This window comes from Delphinapterus leucas, chromosome 20 (genome assembly GCF_059928025.1).
Source record: "Delphinapterus leucas isolate spDelLeu-1000000601 "Yukka" chromosome 20, BTC_Dleu_Yukka2, whole genome shotgun sequence".
Taxonomy (NCBI): domain Eukaryota; kingdom Metazoa; phylum Chordata; class Mammalia; order Artiodactyla; family Monodontidae; genus Delphinapterus; species Delphinapterus leucas.
The window spans coordinates 4,830,756-4,848,452 of record NC_143148.1 but is presented as its reverse complement, the minus strand read 5'-3'; the positions used below and the strand labels follow the sequence as shown (position 1 = coordinate 4,848,452).

Genomic DNA, 17,697 nt, shown 5'->3' with positions numbered 1-17,697 from the left:
GACTTCTTGATCATTATGTTATGTCCTTCTTTGTCTCTTTTAAGTATCTAAAATTTACTTGGTATGAAACCAGTATTCCTACCCTAACTTTCTTCTGTTCCCATTTGTATGGACTACATTTGTCCATCCCCCCATTTTCAGTCAGTGTGTGTCTTTAGGTCTGAAGTGTGTCTCTTGTAGACAGCATATATACAGGTCTTATTTTTGTATCCATTCAGCCACTCTCTTTTGACTGGAGCATTTACTCTATTTACATTTAAAGTAATTATTGATATGTATATTCTTATTGCCATTTTGTTAATTGTTTGGGGGTTGCTTTGTAGGTCTTTTTAGTTCCTTCTTTTTGTTCTCTTGTAATCGATTTGATGACTATCTTTAGTGTTATGCTTGGATTCATTTTACTTTTTTTTTTTTTTTTTTTTGCGGTACGCGGGCCTCTCACTGTTGTGGCCTCTCCCATTGCGGAGCACAGGCTCCGGACGCGCAGACTCAGCGGCCATGGCTCACGGGCCCAGCCACTCCACGGCATGTGGGATCTTCCTGGACCGGGGCACAAACCCGTGTCCCCTGCATCGGCAGGTGGACTCTCAACCACTGCACCACCAGGGAAGCCCCTGGATTCATTTTACTTTTTTGTGTATATGTCTATTATAGATTTTTTGTTTATGGTTACCATCAGGTTCATGTATAGCAATCTATATACCTACGTGATTATTTTAAGTTGCTATCTCTTAATTTAAAATGCATATTAACAACACTGCATTTGTACTCTCCTCCCCTCATGATTACTGTTTTGATACCATATTTTACATGTAATTCTTTTGTGTATCTCTGAACAGCTTATTGTGGATATAGATGATTTTTACTACATTTGTCTTTTAACCTTCCTACTAGGTTTTATTTTTTAGCTCTTTTTTAAAAAAAATTATTTAATTTATTTATTTTTGGCGGCATTGGGTCTTTGTTGCTGCACGTGGTCTTTATCTAGTTGCGGCGAGCAGGGGCTACTCTTCGTTGTGGTGCACGGGCTTCTCATTGTGGTGGCTTCTCTTGTTGCGGAGCATAGGCTCTAGATGTGCAGGCTTCAGTAGTTGTGGCTTGCGGGCTCTCGAGAGCAGGCTCAGTAGTTGTGGTGCACAGGCTTAGTTGCTCCATGGCATGTGGGATCTTCCCGGACCAGGGCTCGATCCCGTGTCCCCTGCATTGGCAGGCGGATTCTTATCCACTGCGTCACTATGGAAGCCCACTACTACATTTTTATGTGGATGATTTCCTACCCTAACTATATGTTTGCCTTTACCAATAAACTATTTTTTCATTTCATAATTTTCATGTTTCTAGTTGTGGCCTTTTTTGCTTACAGAATTTCCTTTAACATTTCTTATAAAGGTGGTTTGGTGGTTCTGAACTCTTTCAGCTTCTGTTTTTCTGTGAAACTTTTGATTTCTCCAACAAATCTGAACAAGAACTTTGCTGGTTAGAGTATTCTTGGTTGTAGGTTTTTTCCCCTTTCATCACTTTGAATATATTGTGACACTCCCTCTGGACTGCAGAATTTATGCTGAAAAGTCAACTGATAGCCTTATGGGAGTTCCCTTGTAAGTAACATGTTGCTTTCCCCTTGCTGCTGTGAATGTTCTCTCTTTAATTTTTGCCATTTTGATTACACTGTGTCTTCAAGAGTTCCTCTGTGGGCAATCCTGTATGGGATGTTCTGCACTTCCTTAATTTGGATGTGTGTTTCCTACCCCAGGTTAGGGAAGTTTTTAGCTCTTGTGTCTTCAATTATGTTCTCAGCCCTTTGTCTCTCTCTTCTTCTTCTGGGTCCTTTATAATGCAAATATTAGTGTCCTTGATGTTGTTACAGAGAAGAAAGAATTGTCCTCATTTCTTTTCCTTCCTTTCTCTTTTCAGTATCAGTAGTTTCCACTATTCTGTTTTCCCGCTCACTAATCTATTCCTCTGTATCACTTAGTCTACTGTTGATTCCTTCTAGTGTGTTTTTCATTTCCGTTATTTTATTCTTCATTTCTGGTTCTTTATATTTTTAAGATGTTTATTATTTGCAGGTCAGGAATAGAGACACAGACGTAGAGAATGGACTTGTGGACACGGGGGAGGGGGAGGGTGGGACAAACTGGGAGAGTAGCATTGACCTATATACACTACCATGTGTAAAATATGTAGCTAGGGGGAATCTTCTGTATAGCACAGGGAGCTCAGCTCAGTGTTCTGTGATGACCTAGAGGGATGGGATGGGAGAGTGGGAGGGAGGCTCAAGAGGGAGGGGATATATGTATACATATAGCTGATTCACTCTGTTGTACAGCAAAAACTAACACAACATTGTAAAGCAATTTATTCCCATAAAAAAAATTTCTCACTTCTCTGTGCATCCATTCTTCTCACGAGTTCTTTGACCATCCTATGATCACTACTCTAAACTCTTTCTTGGGTAGATTGCCTATCCCACTTCACTTAATTCTTATCTTGTTCCTTGGTTAAGAACATATTCTTCTGTCACCTCATTTTGCCTAATTTGTTGTTCATATTTTTATGTATCTCATAGGTGGGTTATGTTTGTTTCCCGGTGTTAGAGAAGTGGCCTTTTGCAGGAGATGTCCTATGTGTCTGAGCACTGCACACCCCTCTTGTCACCAGAGCTGCATGCTCTAGAGGTTTCCCCTATAATGGCTGCATGGGTCTTTCTGTTGTGGTGGGCTAACTATGTGGGTGGTCTGGTAGGATTCGTTGGTCCCTGGTCTGGTTGGTTGCTGGGTACCACCTGTGCAGAGGCTTCTGGCTGGGCACTGGTTGTTAGGACTGTGTCAGGAGGTGGCTCACTGCAGAACCCTGGGTGGGGCTACTGCTGCATTACTCGTGGGTGGAGTGAGGGTCCAGGAAACCCGAGGGCTGTTGCCCACCCACTGTGGGTTAAGTCAGGTCCTGGAGCCTGGTTGCATGGCCCAGAGGTCCAGAACTTGTGCTGGATCACTGGTGGTGGGGCTGCTTTCTGACACAGTTGGCTGCAGGGCCTAGGGTATCTTGAACCTTCTGTTGCACTGCTAGTGTTTGGGTCAAGGGCCTAGCTGATCCTAGGGATGGATCTGGCCTGCTAGTGTGTAGGCTATGTCTGTAGGCTGTGTGGTTACAAGTTTCTTGCAGCTGGTGTCTGCCTGCCGGTGGGTGAAGCTGGGCATGGTCTGGCCTCCTGATAGGTGGATCAGATCCACAGACTGCAGGGCTGTGGTTTTGTTGTGGTTGGTGTCCATTCCCTAATGGAGAGGCTGGTCCTGAGGCTAGACAGGCTCCCTGCAGGGTGTGTCTCAGTTCCATGGGATTCTGGTGATGGTTCCTGCCTACTGTTGGTTGGAGCTTGGTCCCAGGTTCTCTGGCTGGAGGGCCCTGAGAGTCTTGGGTTTAGTGCCTGTGCACTAGAGAGTGGGGTTGGGTCCTGGGCTCTCTGATGGGCAGGGCCATGTCCAGGGGTGACTGTGGGCTCACAGGGTCTTAAGGCAGTGGGTGGGGCTGTGTCCATGCCATTTTAGTTTCTTGTTCTGAGGTGTCCCAGCACTGGGGCCTCTAAGTTGTTTGGTCAGGGCAGGGCTGGGAACTGAGGCTATAAGCTAGAGGGAGGATTCCAAAACAGCATTTTCCAGCACCAATGTCCACCGGGTAGAATGAGCTCCCCAAAATGGCTGCTGCCAGTATCTACATCCCCAGGGTTAGATGCAGGGTGAGATGCAGCTGCATCCTGCCACTCCAGGAGACTCTCCAAGATTAACAAGTAGGTGACCCAGGCTCTATCAAATTACTGTTTCTATCCTGGGTCCCAGAGCATGTCAGAGTTTTGTGTGTGCCCATTAAGAGTGAAGTCTCTGTTTCCCCCAACCCTCTGGGACTCCTGAAATTAAGCCCACCGGCCTTCAAAGCCAAATTCTCTGGGGGGTCATCTTCTTGGTGCAGCATCCCCAGGCTGATGAGCCCATTGTGGGGCTTGGACCTTTCTCTCTTTTGAGAGAACCTTTGCAATTTAATTATCCTCCCTTTTGTGAGTCGCCCACCCTGGGGCTATGGGAGTTGACTATATCGCAACTCCATCACTACCACACATCTTGTCATTCCTTCTTTATATCTAGTTGTAGAAGGTCTTTTCTGGTAGGTTTCAGTCTTTTCACTGATGTTTGTTCTGCAAATAATTGTGCCTTTGTTGTGCCTGTGAGAGGAGGTGAGATCAGGGTTTACCTACTCCACCATTTTCTGCCAGATCTCCAGTATCTTGTAGTTTTGATTTTTTTTTTTTTGGCAGAGATTTAATCTTTGAACTTGTAAATTTCTCTGAAATGACCTAACAAATGGGAGTTTATAGTTAATTGTGTGGCATCATTATCTTGGCATGTTATAGAGGGGGTTTTTAATTAAAGTATAATTTATATACAAAATTATATCAATTTCTGGAATACAACACAATAATTCAACATTTGTATACACTGAAAAATGATTACCATAATTAGTCTAGTTACCACCTGTCACTATGTAAATTACAAAATTAATTTTTTTATTGAGAACTTTTAAGATTTACTTCTTAGCATCTTTTAAATTGGCAATAAAATAATTTTGACTACAGTCACCATACTGTACATGTACATCATTTTATAACTGGAAATTTGTAGCTGTTGACCCCATTCACCCAGTTCACCAACCCCCTACCACCCCTCCCATCTGACAGTCATCAGTCTATTCTATGTATCTCTAAATTTTGTTTTATTTTGTGTTTTAAGTTCCATATATTAGTGAAATCAGGAAGTATCTGTCTTTCTCTGCCTTACTTCACTTAAACTAATAACCCTAAGAACCATCTGTTGTTACAAATGGCAACATTTTATTCTTTTTTATGGCTGAATAGTATTCCATTGTGTGTATGTATATATGTGTATGTACATATTCACACACACATATAAATCTTATATATATATATATATATATCACATATATATTATATATATCACATCTATCAATTCATCTATCAGTGGATGCTTAGGTTGTTTCCATATCTCAGCTATTGTAAATAATGCTGTAGTGAAACTAGGGGTACCTATACATTTTCTTTTTTTTTTTTTTTTAAGGTGGTCTCACATCACACATTTTATTTTAAATCACTTACTATAAGCAATACCCTGGGAATTGAGAATATATTAAGGGAGTCTAAAAAGCATGATTAACAGAAAGAGGCAAAGGATATAAAAGAAAAGCATTATCAGGTGGCTGCTAATTTAGTTAGTGGATTTAATTTTTTTCATACTCTATCTTCTCCATTCTTTTTTTTTTTTTAACATCTTTATTGGGGTATAATTGCTTTACAATGGTGTGTTAGTTTCTGCTTTATAACAAAGTGAATCAGTTATACATATACATATGTTCCCATATCTCTTCCCTCTTGTGTCTCCCTCCCTCCCACCCTCACTATCCCACCTCTCCAGGTGGTCACAAAGCACCGAGCCAATATCCCTGTGCCATGCGGCTGCTTCCCACTAGCTATCTGTCTTACGTTTGTTAGTGTGTATATGTCCATGCCTCTCTCTCGCCCTGTCACAGCTCACCCTTCCTCCTCCCCATATCCTCAAGTCCATTCTCCACTAGGTCTGTGTCTTTATCCCTGTCTTACCCCTAGGTTCTTCATGACACTTTTTTTCTTAAATTCCATATATATGTGTTAGCATACGGTATTTGTCTTTTTCTTTCTGACTTACTTCACTCTGTATGACAGACTCTAGGTCTATCCACCTCATTACAAATAGCTCAATTTCGTTTCTTTTTATAGCTGAGTAATATTCCATTGTATATATGTGCCACATCTTCTTTATCCATTCATCTGATGATGGGCACTTAGGTTGTTTCCATCTCCGGGCTATTGTAAATAGAGCTGCAATGAACATTTTGGTACATGACTCTTTTTGAATTTTGGTTTTCTCAGGGTATATGCCCAGTAGTGGGATTGCTGGGTCATATGGTGGGTTTTTTTGTAGTTTTTTAAGGAACCTCCATACTGTTCTCCATAGTGGCTGTACCAATTCACATTTCCACCAGTAGTGCAAGAGTGTTCCCTTTTCTCCACACCCTCTCCAGCATTTATGGTTTCTAGACTTTTTGATGATGGCCATTCTGACTGGTGTGAGATGATATCTCATTGTAGTTTTGATTTGCATTTCTCTAATGATTAATGATGTTGAGCATTCTTTCTTGTGTTTGTTAGCAGTCAGTATATCTTCTTTGGAGAAATGTCTATTTAGGTCTTCTGCCCATTTTTGGATTGGGTTGTTTGTTTTTTTTGTTATTGAGCTGCATGAGCTGCTTGTAAATTTTGGAGATTAATCCTTTGTCAGTTGCTTCATTTGCAAATATTTTCTACCCAAAAGTAGAATTGCAGGATTGTATGGTAATTCTATTTTTAATTTTTCAAGGGATTTCCATACTGTTTTCCATAGTGGCTGCACCAATATACATTCCCACCAGCAGTGCACTAGGATTTCCTTTTATCCACATTCTCGTCAAGACTTGTGATTTCTTGTGCTTTTGTTAATAGCCATTCTGACAGATATGAGGTGATATCATATATATATATATATATATATATATATATAGTGACATCCTTCCATCCCAGGCATGAATTCCACTTGATCATGGTGTATGATCTTTTTAATTTGCTGTTGGATTTGGTTAGACATTTGCTGAGAATTTTTGTATTTATATTCATTAGGCATATCAGCCTATAGATTTTCATGTAGTTTTCCTCATCTGGCTTTGGTGTCAGAGTAATGCTGTCCTCCTAAAACTTGCTTGGGCATGTTCCCTCATCCTCAGTTTATTTTTGTAAGAGATTCAGAATGATTGGTCTTAGTTATTTTTTTATTATTTTTTTATTTTTTGCGGCACGTGGACCCCTCACTGCTGTGGCCTCTCCCGTCGTGGAGCACAGACCCCAGAGATGCAGACCCAGCAGCCATGGCCCACGGGCCCAGCCGCTCCATGGCATGCGGGATTCCCCCCGGAACGGGGCACAAACCCACGTCCCCCGCATCAGCAGGCGGACCCCCAACCACCGCGCCACTAGGGAAGCCCTCTTAGTTATTTTTTTAATATTTGGTAGAATTCACTAGTGAAACCATCTGGTCTTGCGCTTTTCTTTGTTGGGAGGTTTGTGTTTATTATTTTAATGTCCTGATTTATTATTGGTCTGTCAGACTTTCTATTTATGATTCAGTCTTGGTAGGCTTCAAGCTTCTGGGAATTTATTATAATTTATCTAATTTGTTGATGTGTAATTTGTTAATAATATACTCTTATGGCCCTTTGTATTTCTTTGATACCTCATCTTTCATTTATCAGATTTTTTCACTTCTCTTTCTTTTTTCCTTGGTTAATCTAACTAAATGTTTGTCAATTTGCTTTATTTTTTTAAAAACACCAACCCTTAGCTTGATTTATTTCTCTTTATTTCTAGTCTCTTTATCCATCATTTATCCTCTCATCTTTGCTGTTTCCTTTCTTCTTCTAATTTTATGCATAATTTTTTCTACTTCCTTGATGTGTAAAGTTTGAAAACTTTGTTTCACATTTTTTTAATGTAAGGATAAGAACTACTTTTGATGTATCCCCTAAATTGTGGTATTCTGTATGGGGTTTTTTTTTCTGTTTTTCTCAAGATACTGTCTAATTTCTCTTTTAATTTCTACTTTGACCCATTGGTTATTCCAGAGTGTGTGTGTTTTTTGTTTGTTTGTTTTTGAGTGTGTTATTTCCATGTATTTGTAAATTTTTCCTGTTGATTTCTAGTTCCATATCATTGTGGTTGGAAAGCTATGAGATATGATTTTAATCTTAAATGCGTTAAGATTAGCTTTGTGGCCCAGGAATGATATACCCTGGAGAATGTTTTATGTGACCTTGAGAAGAATGTGTTTTCTGGTGTTCTTGGATGGAAAGTTCTGTATATATCTCTTAGGTTTACTTTTCTAAAGTGTTACACAGATCATGCTTCTCTCATTAAATTTCTGTCTGGATGATCTATCCATGTTTAAAAGTTGGGTATTGAAGTACCCTACTATTACTTTTTCTCCCTATGGTTTTGTTAATATTTGCTTTAAATATTTACATGTTCCAGTGTTGGGTACATATATATTTATACTTGTAATACTCTCTTGATTATTTGACCCCTTTTTCACTGTATAATAACATTCTTTGTCTCTTGTGACAGATTGATTGAAAATATATATTATCTGAAATAAGTATAGTTACTCCTGCTCTCTTTTGATTGCTGTTTGCATGGACTATCTTTTTCCATCCTCTCACTTTAACCTATATATGTCTTTAAAGTTAAAGTGAGTCTCTCTTATACAGCATATTTTAGGTTCTTTTTTAAAATTAATTCAACTACTTTGTGTCATTTAATTGGAGAATTTAGTCCATTAATGTTTAATTGTTGATAGGATTTATGATAACCCATTCATTTTTTTCTGTGTTGTTGTAGTTCCATTGTAAATTTATTTTTTGATGTAGTATGAAATCTTTATCTTTTGTGTAACCACAATAGGTTTTTTCCTTTGTAGTTTCCATGAAGCTAACATAAAATATCTTGTATGTAAAATATATTTAATAACTAATCTTTAATTTTACAAAATAACTCATTTTATTTATAGTTTACATATATATTTTCTCATTTTATGTGAGCAATAAATTACCCCCAGAAACATATTTATGTGTATACACACACACACATATATAGAAATATACACATATTTATATATATACATTTTAGACACATATGTGTATTGGTATATTTTTTCTCTCATGTGAGATTTATTATTCTATTTAAGGAAATAGTTTGATTTTCCTTTTCTTCAAATTTGTATCATCTATCTAAGGAGATCCTGATAATTTTATTCATATAGGATTTTCACATGTAGATTTATTCACATGTTAGATTTATTTTTATTTTATTTTATACTTTAAAATTGCAGCCTCCCTTTTAATATACTTTGTAACTGCTTGGAATGTGTATATATAAACTATGTACTATATGCTTATGTTACAGCCTTTACAATATTTTATTGTCTTATTTTCTGTAACAATTTTCCATTGATTCTTTGCACTTACTAGGTATATATCCATATGATCTGCAAATGGAGATAATTTTAATCCTTCCTTTCCAATGGTAATCTTTTTACTAATACCTCAAACTGTTAAGTAAGTTAGGTGTTCATGTCTCCTAGTGATCTTTCTGATGGTTAGAGGAAATTAGTCTATTACTTCTCTATAGATGAACTAGTGTCAGGGGTATGTGACATTTCTTTGGGTACATATGCATTAATATCTTCTTTATTTTTATAATTATTACCTGTAGCATTCTTCCATGCTACGTTGTTTGCACCTATCAAATCGATCACATGCCTTTCCTAAAGTTATAAACTGATTAGTTATATTTCCCAACAACCAAAACATTAGAGTCCTGGTATAGGATTCACTTAATCTTGCTATAAAGTATTTTCCTAAGTGAGTTTGACTAAGGTATTATTTATTTTTTCTTTAAGATTTATTGAGATATAATAGACTTCCAGCACTGTATAAGTTTAAGATGTACAGCATGATGATTTGACTACCATACATTATGAAACAATTATCACAATCAGTGTAGTGAACATTCATCTCATAGAGATACAGAATTAAATAGCAAAGAAATTTTGTGATAACTCTTAGGACATACTCTCTTAACAACTTTCATATGTAACAGAGAGCAATTTTCACATATAACATAAAGCAGTATTAATTATATTTATCATATTTTATATTAAATCCCTAGTACTTATTTATCTTATAACTGGAAATTTGTAGCTTGTGGCTGCCTTCATCCAATTCCCCCTGCTACCGCACCCCGACTCTGGTAACCACAAATTGGATCTCTTTTTCTGTGAGTTTGTTTTTGAAGTATAATTGACCAACAACACTGGTAGTTCCAGTTGCCTGATGTAATGATTTGATATATCTATACATTTCAAAATGATCAGCACAGTAAGTCTATTTATGATATGTCCCATACAAATTCTAGCATAGTAACTGGGGACAATCACCAGTCAGTTCTATTATAGTAAGTGACTACATATCCAAAAGTGTACACCATCTCATACCGTGACTGGTTTCTTTTGCATCTGGAAGTATGTACCTCTTGATCTCCCTCACCTATTTCTTTCCTCCTCCCACTCTCCTCTGACAACCACTTGTTTTTTCTCTGTATTTACAAATCTGGTTGGTTTTGTTGTTGCCATTGTTACATGTTCATTTGTTTTCATTTCAGATTACATAAATAATTGAAATGATACAGTACTTTTCTTTCTCAGTCTGACTTATTTCATTTAGCATAATACCCTCTAGGTCTATTCATGTTGTCTCAAATGGCAAGATTTCATTCTTTTCTATGGCTGAGTAATATTCCACTGTGTGTGTATATAGCATGTATGTATTATATATATAGTATATATTGTATATATTATATATATTATGTATATATGGTGTATGTATACGTGTGTGTGTATATATACACACACATATATATATACCACTTCTTCTTTACACATTAATTGATTAATGGACATTTGGGTTGCTTCCATATCTTGGCTATTGTAAATAATGCTGCAGTGATTATATATATCTTTCCTAATTATTAATTATATATTTTTTTCTTCAGATAAAAACCCCAAAGTGAAATTGCTGGAACATAGCATAGAGCTACTTTTAATTGTTTTGACAAATCCCCATACTTTTTCCATAGTGGCTGAACCAATTTACTTCCCTCCAATGTGCACAGTGGTTACCTTTTTCCCACATCATTGTCAACATATGGATTTCTTTTAGTTTTATTTCTTGTCTAATTGCTATGACTAGGACTTCCAATACTTGTTGATAAAAGTGGCAAGCATAGGTATCCTTCTCTTGTTCCTGATCTGAGAGAAAATGCCTTCAGCTTTTCACTGTTGAGTATAATATTAGTTGTGAATTTATCATATGTGGCCTTTATTAAGTTAATTTATGTTGCCTCTTTACCCATACTGTTGACAATTTTTATCATAAATCAGTGTTGAATTCTTTCAAAAGATTTTTCTGCATTTATTGATTTGATCTTATTTTTCAGTTCATTAATAGGGTAGATCATATAAGTTTGAACATATTTGCATCTCTGTTCATCAGCGATATTGGCCTGTAGTTTACTTTTATGTGATATCTTTGTCATTTTGGTATCAAGGTGATGGTGGCCTTGAATGATTTCAGAAGCATTCCTTCCTCTCCAATATTTTGAAATAGCTTGAGAAGTATAGGTTTAAAATGCTCTGTTTGGTAGAATTTACCTACAAAATTGTTTGGACCTGGACTTTTTTTGCTGGGCTTATTTAAATTATTATTACTTATTCAATTACATTACTGGTAATTGGTCTGTTCATATTTTCTACTCTTTCCTGATTCAGTCTTGGGAGATTTTATATTTATAGGAATTTGCCCATTTTTCCTAAGTTGTCCATTTTATTGGAGTATAAAATGTTCATGATAATCTCATAATCCTTCCTATTTCAATGGTATTATTTGAGACTTTTTCTTTTCCAATTTTTTGGAATTGATTCATCTCTTTTTTTCTTGATGAGTCTAGTTAAAGTTTATCAATTTTATCTTAAAAGAACCAGGTCTTTGTTCGTTGATCTTTTCTATTGTTCTCTTATTCCTTCCTTCCGATCTGATCTTTATGATTTCTTTTCTTCTACTAACGTTAGGTTTTGTTTGATCTTGTTTTCCTAGTAACTTAAAGTATAAGGTTAGGTTCACACTTCCTGACTTCACATTATACACAATGCTACAGTAATCAAAAGAGAATTGTATTGCCACAAAAACAGAAACATAGACGAATGGAACAGAATGGATAGTCCAGAAGGAACCCACACAATTATGGTCAATAAATCTACTACAAATGAGGTACAAATATACAATGGAGAAAAGACATTCTCTTCAATAAGTGGTGCTGGGAAACTGGCGACCTACAGGTAAAATAATGAGATTAGAACATTTCCTCATGCTGTACACAAAGACAAACTCAAAATGGATTAAGGACCTAAATGAAATACCCCCAAATCCAAAACTCATATAATATACTCTAGGTCCATCAATGTTGTTGCACATGGCTGAGTAATTTTTGTATTTTATGGCTGAGTAATATCCCATTATATATATATATGTGTGTATGATATATATATACATATATATGTGTGTGTGATATATATATGTGTGTGTGTGATATCACATCTTTTTTATCCATTCATCTGTTCATGGACATTTAGGTCTCTTCCATATCTTGGCAATTGTAAATAATGCTGCTATAAATATTGGGGTGCATGTATCTTTTCAAATTGGTGTTTTCGCTTTCTCTGAGTATATACCCAGTGGTGGAATTGTTTAATAGAGTAGTTCTCCTTTTAGTTTTCTGACGACCTCCATAATATTTTCATAGTGGTTGTACCAATTTACAATCCCACTAACAATGTACTAGGGTTCCTAACATTTGTGTCTGTAGACTTTTTTTTTAACTAATTAATTTTTTGACTGCTTTGGGTCTGCACTGTGTGAAGGCTTTCTCTAGTTGCAGCGAGTGAGGGCTACTCTTCATTGTGGTTCATGGGCTTCTTATTGCAGTGGTTTCTCTTGTTGCAGAGCACGGGCTGTAGGTGCATGGGCTTCAGTAGTTGTGGCATGCAGGCTCAGTAGTTGTGGCTCATGAGCTCTAGAGAGCAGGCTCAGTAGTTTGGCACACGAGCTTTGTTGCTCCATGGCATGTGGGATCTCCCTGGACCAGAGCTTGAACCCATGTCCCCTGCATGCGCAGACACATTCTTAACCACTGCACTGTCAGGGAAGCCCTAGACTTTTTGATGAGAGCCATCTTGACAGATGTGAGGTGATTTCTTATTCTGGTTTTGATTTGCATTTATCCAATGATTAGTGATGTTTAGCATTTTTTCACGTGCCTGTTGGCTATCTGTATATCTTCTGTGGAAAAATGTCTATTAAGTGTTTCTCTCCAATTTTCATCCTTTTATGTTTGTTTTTTGATATTGAGTGGATGAGCTGTTTATATAATTTGGATATTAACCCCTTCTCCATCATATCCTTGGCATATATTTTTCTCCCATTCTGTAGGTTACCTTTTCATTGTGTCTAACATTTCCTTTGCTCTGCAAAAGATTTTAAATTTAATTAGGTCCCATTTGTGTATTTTTGCTTTTATGTCTTTTTCCCTTAGGAGACAGGTCCAAAAAAGAAAGTGTTCCCATTTATGCCAAAGAGTTTTCAGCCTATGTTCTCTCCTAGGAGTTTTAGGGTTTGAAGTATTCCATTTAGGTCCTTAATCCATTTTGAGTTTGTCTTTGTGTACAGTGTGAGGAAATGTTCTATTCTGATTATTTTACTTGTAACTCTCCAGTTTTCCAAACACCACTTATTGAAGAGACTGTCTTTTCTCCATTGTATATTCTTGACTCTTTTGTAGATTTATTGACCATAGGTGTGCAGGTTCCTTTCTAAGCTCTTTATTCTATTCCATTGATTTCTGTGTCTGTTTTTGTGATTATTGTAGCTTTGTATTCAGGGAGTGTGGTATCTCCACCTTTGGTCATTTTTCTCAGGATTGCTTAAGCAATGTGGGTATTTTGTGGTTCTCTATTACTTTTAGGGTTATTTGCTTTGGTTCTGTGAAAAATGTCATGGGTATTTTTAAAATTTATTTTATTTATTTATTTTGGACTACATTGGGTCTTTGTTGCTGTGTGCGGGCTTTTCTCTAGTTGCAGTGAGTGGGGGCCACTCTTCATTGCGGTGCGTGGGCTTCTCATTTCAGTGGCTTCTTTTGTTGCAGAACACAGGTTCTAGGCACACGGGCTTCAGTAGTTGTGGCTCGCTGGCTTAGTTGCTCCACGGCATGTAGGATCTTCCCGGAACAGGGCTGGAACCCATGTCCCCTGCATTGGCAGGCGGATTCTTAACCACTGTGCCATCAGGGAAGCCCTAATTTTTTTTTTTTTTTTGGCATGAATCATCATTCCCTTTACTAGATCTTTTTTCTAACATCTTTATTGGAGTATAATTGCTTTACAATGGTGTGTTAGTTTCTGCTTTATAACAAAGTGAATCAGTTATACATATACATATGTTCCCATATCACTTCCCTCTTGCGTCTCCCTCCCTCCCACCCTCCCTATCCCACCTCTCTAGGTGGTCACAAAGCCCCGAGCTGATCTCCCTGTGCTATGTGGCTTCTTCCCACTAGCTAGCTATTTTACATTTGGTAGTGTATATATGTCACTCTCTCACTTCATCCCCGTGTCCTCAAGTCCATTCTCTACATCTGCATCTTTATTCCTGTCCTGCGGCTAGGTTCTTGAGAACCATTTTTTTTTAAAGATTCCATATATTTGTGTTAGCACATGGTATTTGTTTTTCTCTTTCTGACTTATTCACTCTGTATGACAGACTCTAGGTCCATCCACCTCACCACAAATAACTCAATTTCATTTCTTTTTATGGCTGAGTAATATTCCATTGTATATATGTGCCACATCTTCTTTATCCACTCATCTGTCAGTGGACATTTAGGTTGCTTCCATGCCCTGGCTATTGTAAATAGAGCTGCAATGAATGTTTTGGTACATGCCTCTTTTTGAATTATGGTTTTCTCAGGGTATATGCCCAGTAGTGGGATTGCTGGGTCATATGGCATTACTATTTTTAGTTTTTTGAGGAACCTCCATACTATTCTCCATAGTGGCTGTATCAATTTACATTCCCACCAACAGTGCAAGAGGGTTCCCTTTTCTCCACACCCTCTCCAGCATTTATTGTTTATAGATTTTTTGATGAGGGCCACTCTGACTGGTGTGAGGTGATACCTCATTGTAATTTTGATTTGCATTTCTCTAATGATTAGTGATGTTGAGCATCCTTTTATGTGTTTGTTGGCCTGTATATCTTCTTTGGAGAAATGTCTATTTAGGTCTTCTGCCCATTTTTGGATTGGGTTGTTTGGTTTTTTTATATTGAGCTGCTTGTATATTTTGGAGATTAATCCTTTGTCAGTTGCTTCATTTGCAAATATTTTCTCCCATTCTGAGGGTTGTCTTTTGGTCTTGTTTATGGTTTCCTTTGCTGTGCAAAAGCTTTGAAGTTTCATTAGGTCCCGTTTATTTTTGTTTTTATTTCCATTTCTCTAGGAGGTGGGTCAAAAAGGATCTTGCTGTGATTTATGTCATGGAGTGTTCTGCCTATGTTTTCCTCTAAGAGTTTTATAGTGTCTTGCCTTACATTTAGGTCTTTAATCCATTTTGAGTTTATTTTTGTGTATGGTGTTAGGGAGTGTTCTGATTTCATTCTTTTACATGTAGCTGTCCAAAAACTATGGAAAGCTTCACAAATTTGCATGTCATCCTGTGCAGGGGCCATGCTAATCTTCTCTGTATCTTTCCAATTTTAGTATATGTGCTGCCGAAGCGAGCACTCATGGGTATTTTGATAGGGAATGCTTTATATCTGTAGGTTGCTTGGAGTAGTATGGCTGTTTTAAAAATATTAATTCTTCCAATCCAAGAGCACAAGGTATCTTTTCATTTATTTGTGTCATCTTCCATTTGTTTCATCAGTGTCATAATTTTCAATGCATAAATCTTTCACATCTGTGGATAAATTTATTCTTAGATCTTTTATTATTTTAATACAATCATAATATTTTTTTCTTCATACCTTGGATAGTTTGTTATTGGTGCAGGAAAAAATAACAGATTTCTGTATATTAATTGTGTATACTTCAAATTTACTGAATTTATTCATGCTAATACTTTGTGGGTGAAATCTTTAGGGTTTTCTCTATGTGTCATGTTCAAACAGTGACACTTTTAGTTCCTTTACAAACTAGATCCCCTTTTTTATTTTGTCTTTTTGCTGTGGCTAGGATTATTAATACTATGTTGGATAAAAGTGGGAGAACAGTCATCCTTGTCTTGCTCCTGTTCTTAGGGGAAATGTTTTCAACTTTCCATCATTGAGTATGATGTTAGCTGTGGTTTTTGTCATATATGCCCTTTATTATATAAAGGTATGTTGCCTCTATACCAACTCTGTTGAGATCTTTATCAGATTTTGAAGTTTGTTCAATTTTTGTCAAATGCTTTTGCTGGAGCTATGAAGATGATCATTTGATTTTATACTTTGTTATACTAATCTGCTGTGTCCCTTAATTGATTTGCATATATTGAATCATCCCTGCATTGCTGAGATAAATCCCACATGATCACGGGGTATGGATTTTTTAATGTATTGTTGAATTCAGTTTGCTAATATTTTGCAGAGGATTTTTGCATATGTGTTCATCAGGAATAAGGCCTGTAACCTACTTTTTTTGGTAGTATCTTTATCTGGTTTTCATCTATGGCTGATGCTGATCTCAGAAAATTAGTTTGGAAACACTCTTTCTTCAATTATTTGGAATAGTTTGAGAAGGATAGATGTTAACTTTCATTTAACTATTTGGTAGAATTTATCAGTGAAGGTACCTGGTCCTGGGATTTTATTTATTGGGAGTTTTTTGACTACCAATTTCATTACTAGTGTTTGATCTTTTAGGTTTTTTATTTATTCCTGATTCAGTCTTAGAAGATTTATAATTCTAGGAATTTATCCAATTCTTCTAGGTGTCCACCTCTGTAGTGTGTAATTGTTTGTAGAAATGTCTTATGCTACTTTGCATTTCTATGGTGTCTCTCTTTCATTTCTAATTTGGGCCTTCTCTTTCTTCAAAAAAATACTACTTGTGTCTTTTATTCTTTACAGAAGCTTAATAAGTGTTCGATCTACTCCCCTTACAATATGTATACCTTTTTCCAGCGAGATTTCTACTTTTGTGTGTTTTCTTGTTCGTAATTAGTGATACTTCTTTTAAGCTTAAATAAATTCCTTCAACATTTCTTATAAGGATGCTTTCTTAGTGATGAACTCATTTAGTGTTTGCTAGCCTGGAAATGCTTGATCTCTCCTTTGATTCTGCATTATAATCTTGCTGGTACAGTATTCTTGCTGTGGCCTTTTTCCTGTTAGACCATTGAATATATTTTCATTCCTTTCTGGTATGCGAAGTCTGCTGAAAATTCAGCTGATAGTCTTATGAAAATACCTTGTACATAACCAGTTACTTTTTTTTTAACACTTTTTCAATGTGGACCATTTTTAAAGTCTTTCTTGAATTTGTTAGAATATTGCTTCTGTTTTATGTTTTGGGTTTTCGCCTCAAGGCATGTGGGATCTTAGCTCTCTGACCAGGGATCGAACCCGCACCCTCTGCATTGGAAGGTGAAATCTTAACCACTGGACTGCCAGGGAAGTCCGTACCCAGTTACTTTTATTTCATTGCTTCTATGATCCCTCTTTGTCTTTAATTTTTGATGCTTTAATTATAATGTGTCTTGGTGTGGATCTGTTTGTCTTCATCTTCTTTGGGACTCTGTGTTTCCTGGGACTTGATGTCTGTTTCCTTTCCCAGGTTAGGAAAATTGTCAGTTGTTATATCCTCTCATAAAATAAGTTATCTGCCCCTTACTCTCTTTCTTCTCTTTCTGGGACCCC

The 17,697-nt window shown here is 36.8% G+C and overlaps 1 non-coding gene across 1 annotated transcript; it reads right to left on the bottom strand.

Annotated features, from left to right (window-relative positions):
• Window positions 1-15,474: 15,474 nt before the first annotated feature.
• On the bottom strand, window positions 15,475-15,580 carry LOC115802597 (U6 spliceosomal RNA). The gene has a single exon (XR_004023099.1). It is a non-coding gene; the product is annotated as a U6 spliceosomal RNA (small nuclear RNA).
• Between the last annotated feature and the right edge of the window lie 2,117 nt (window positions 15,581-17,697).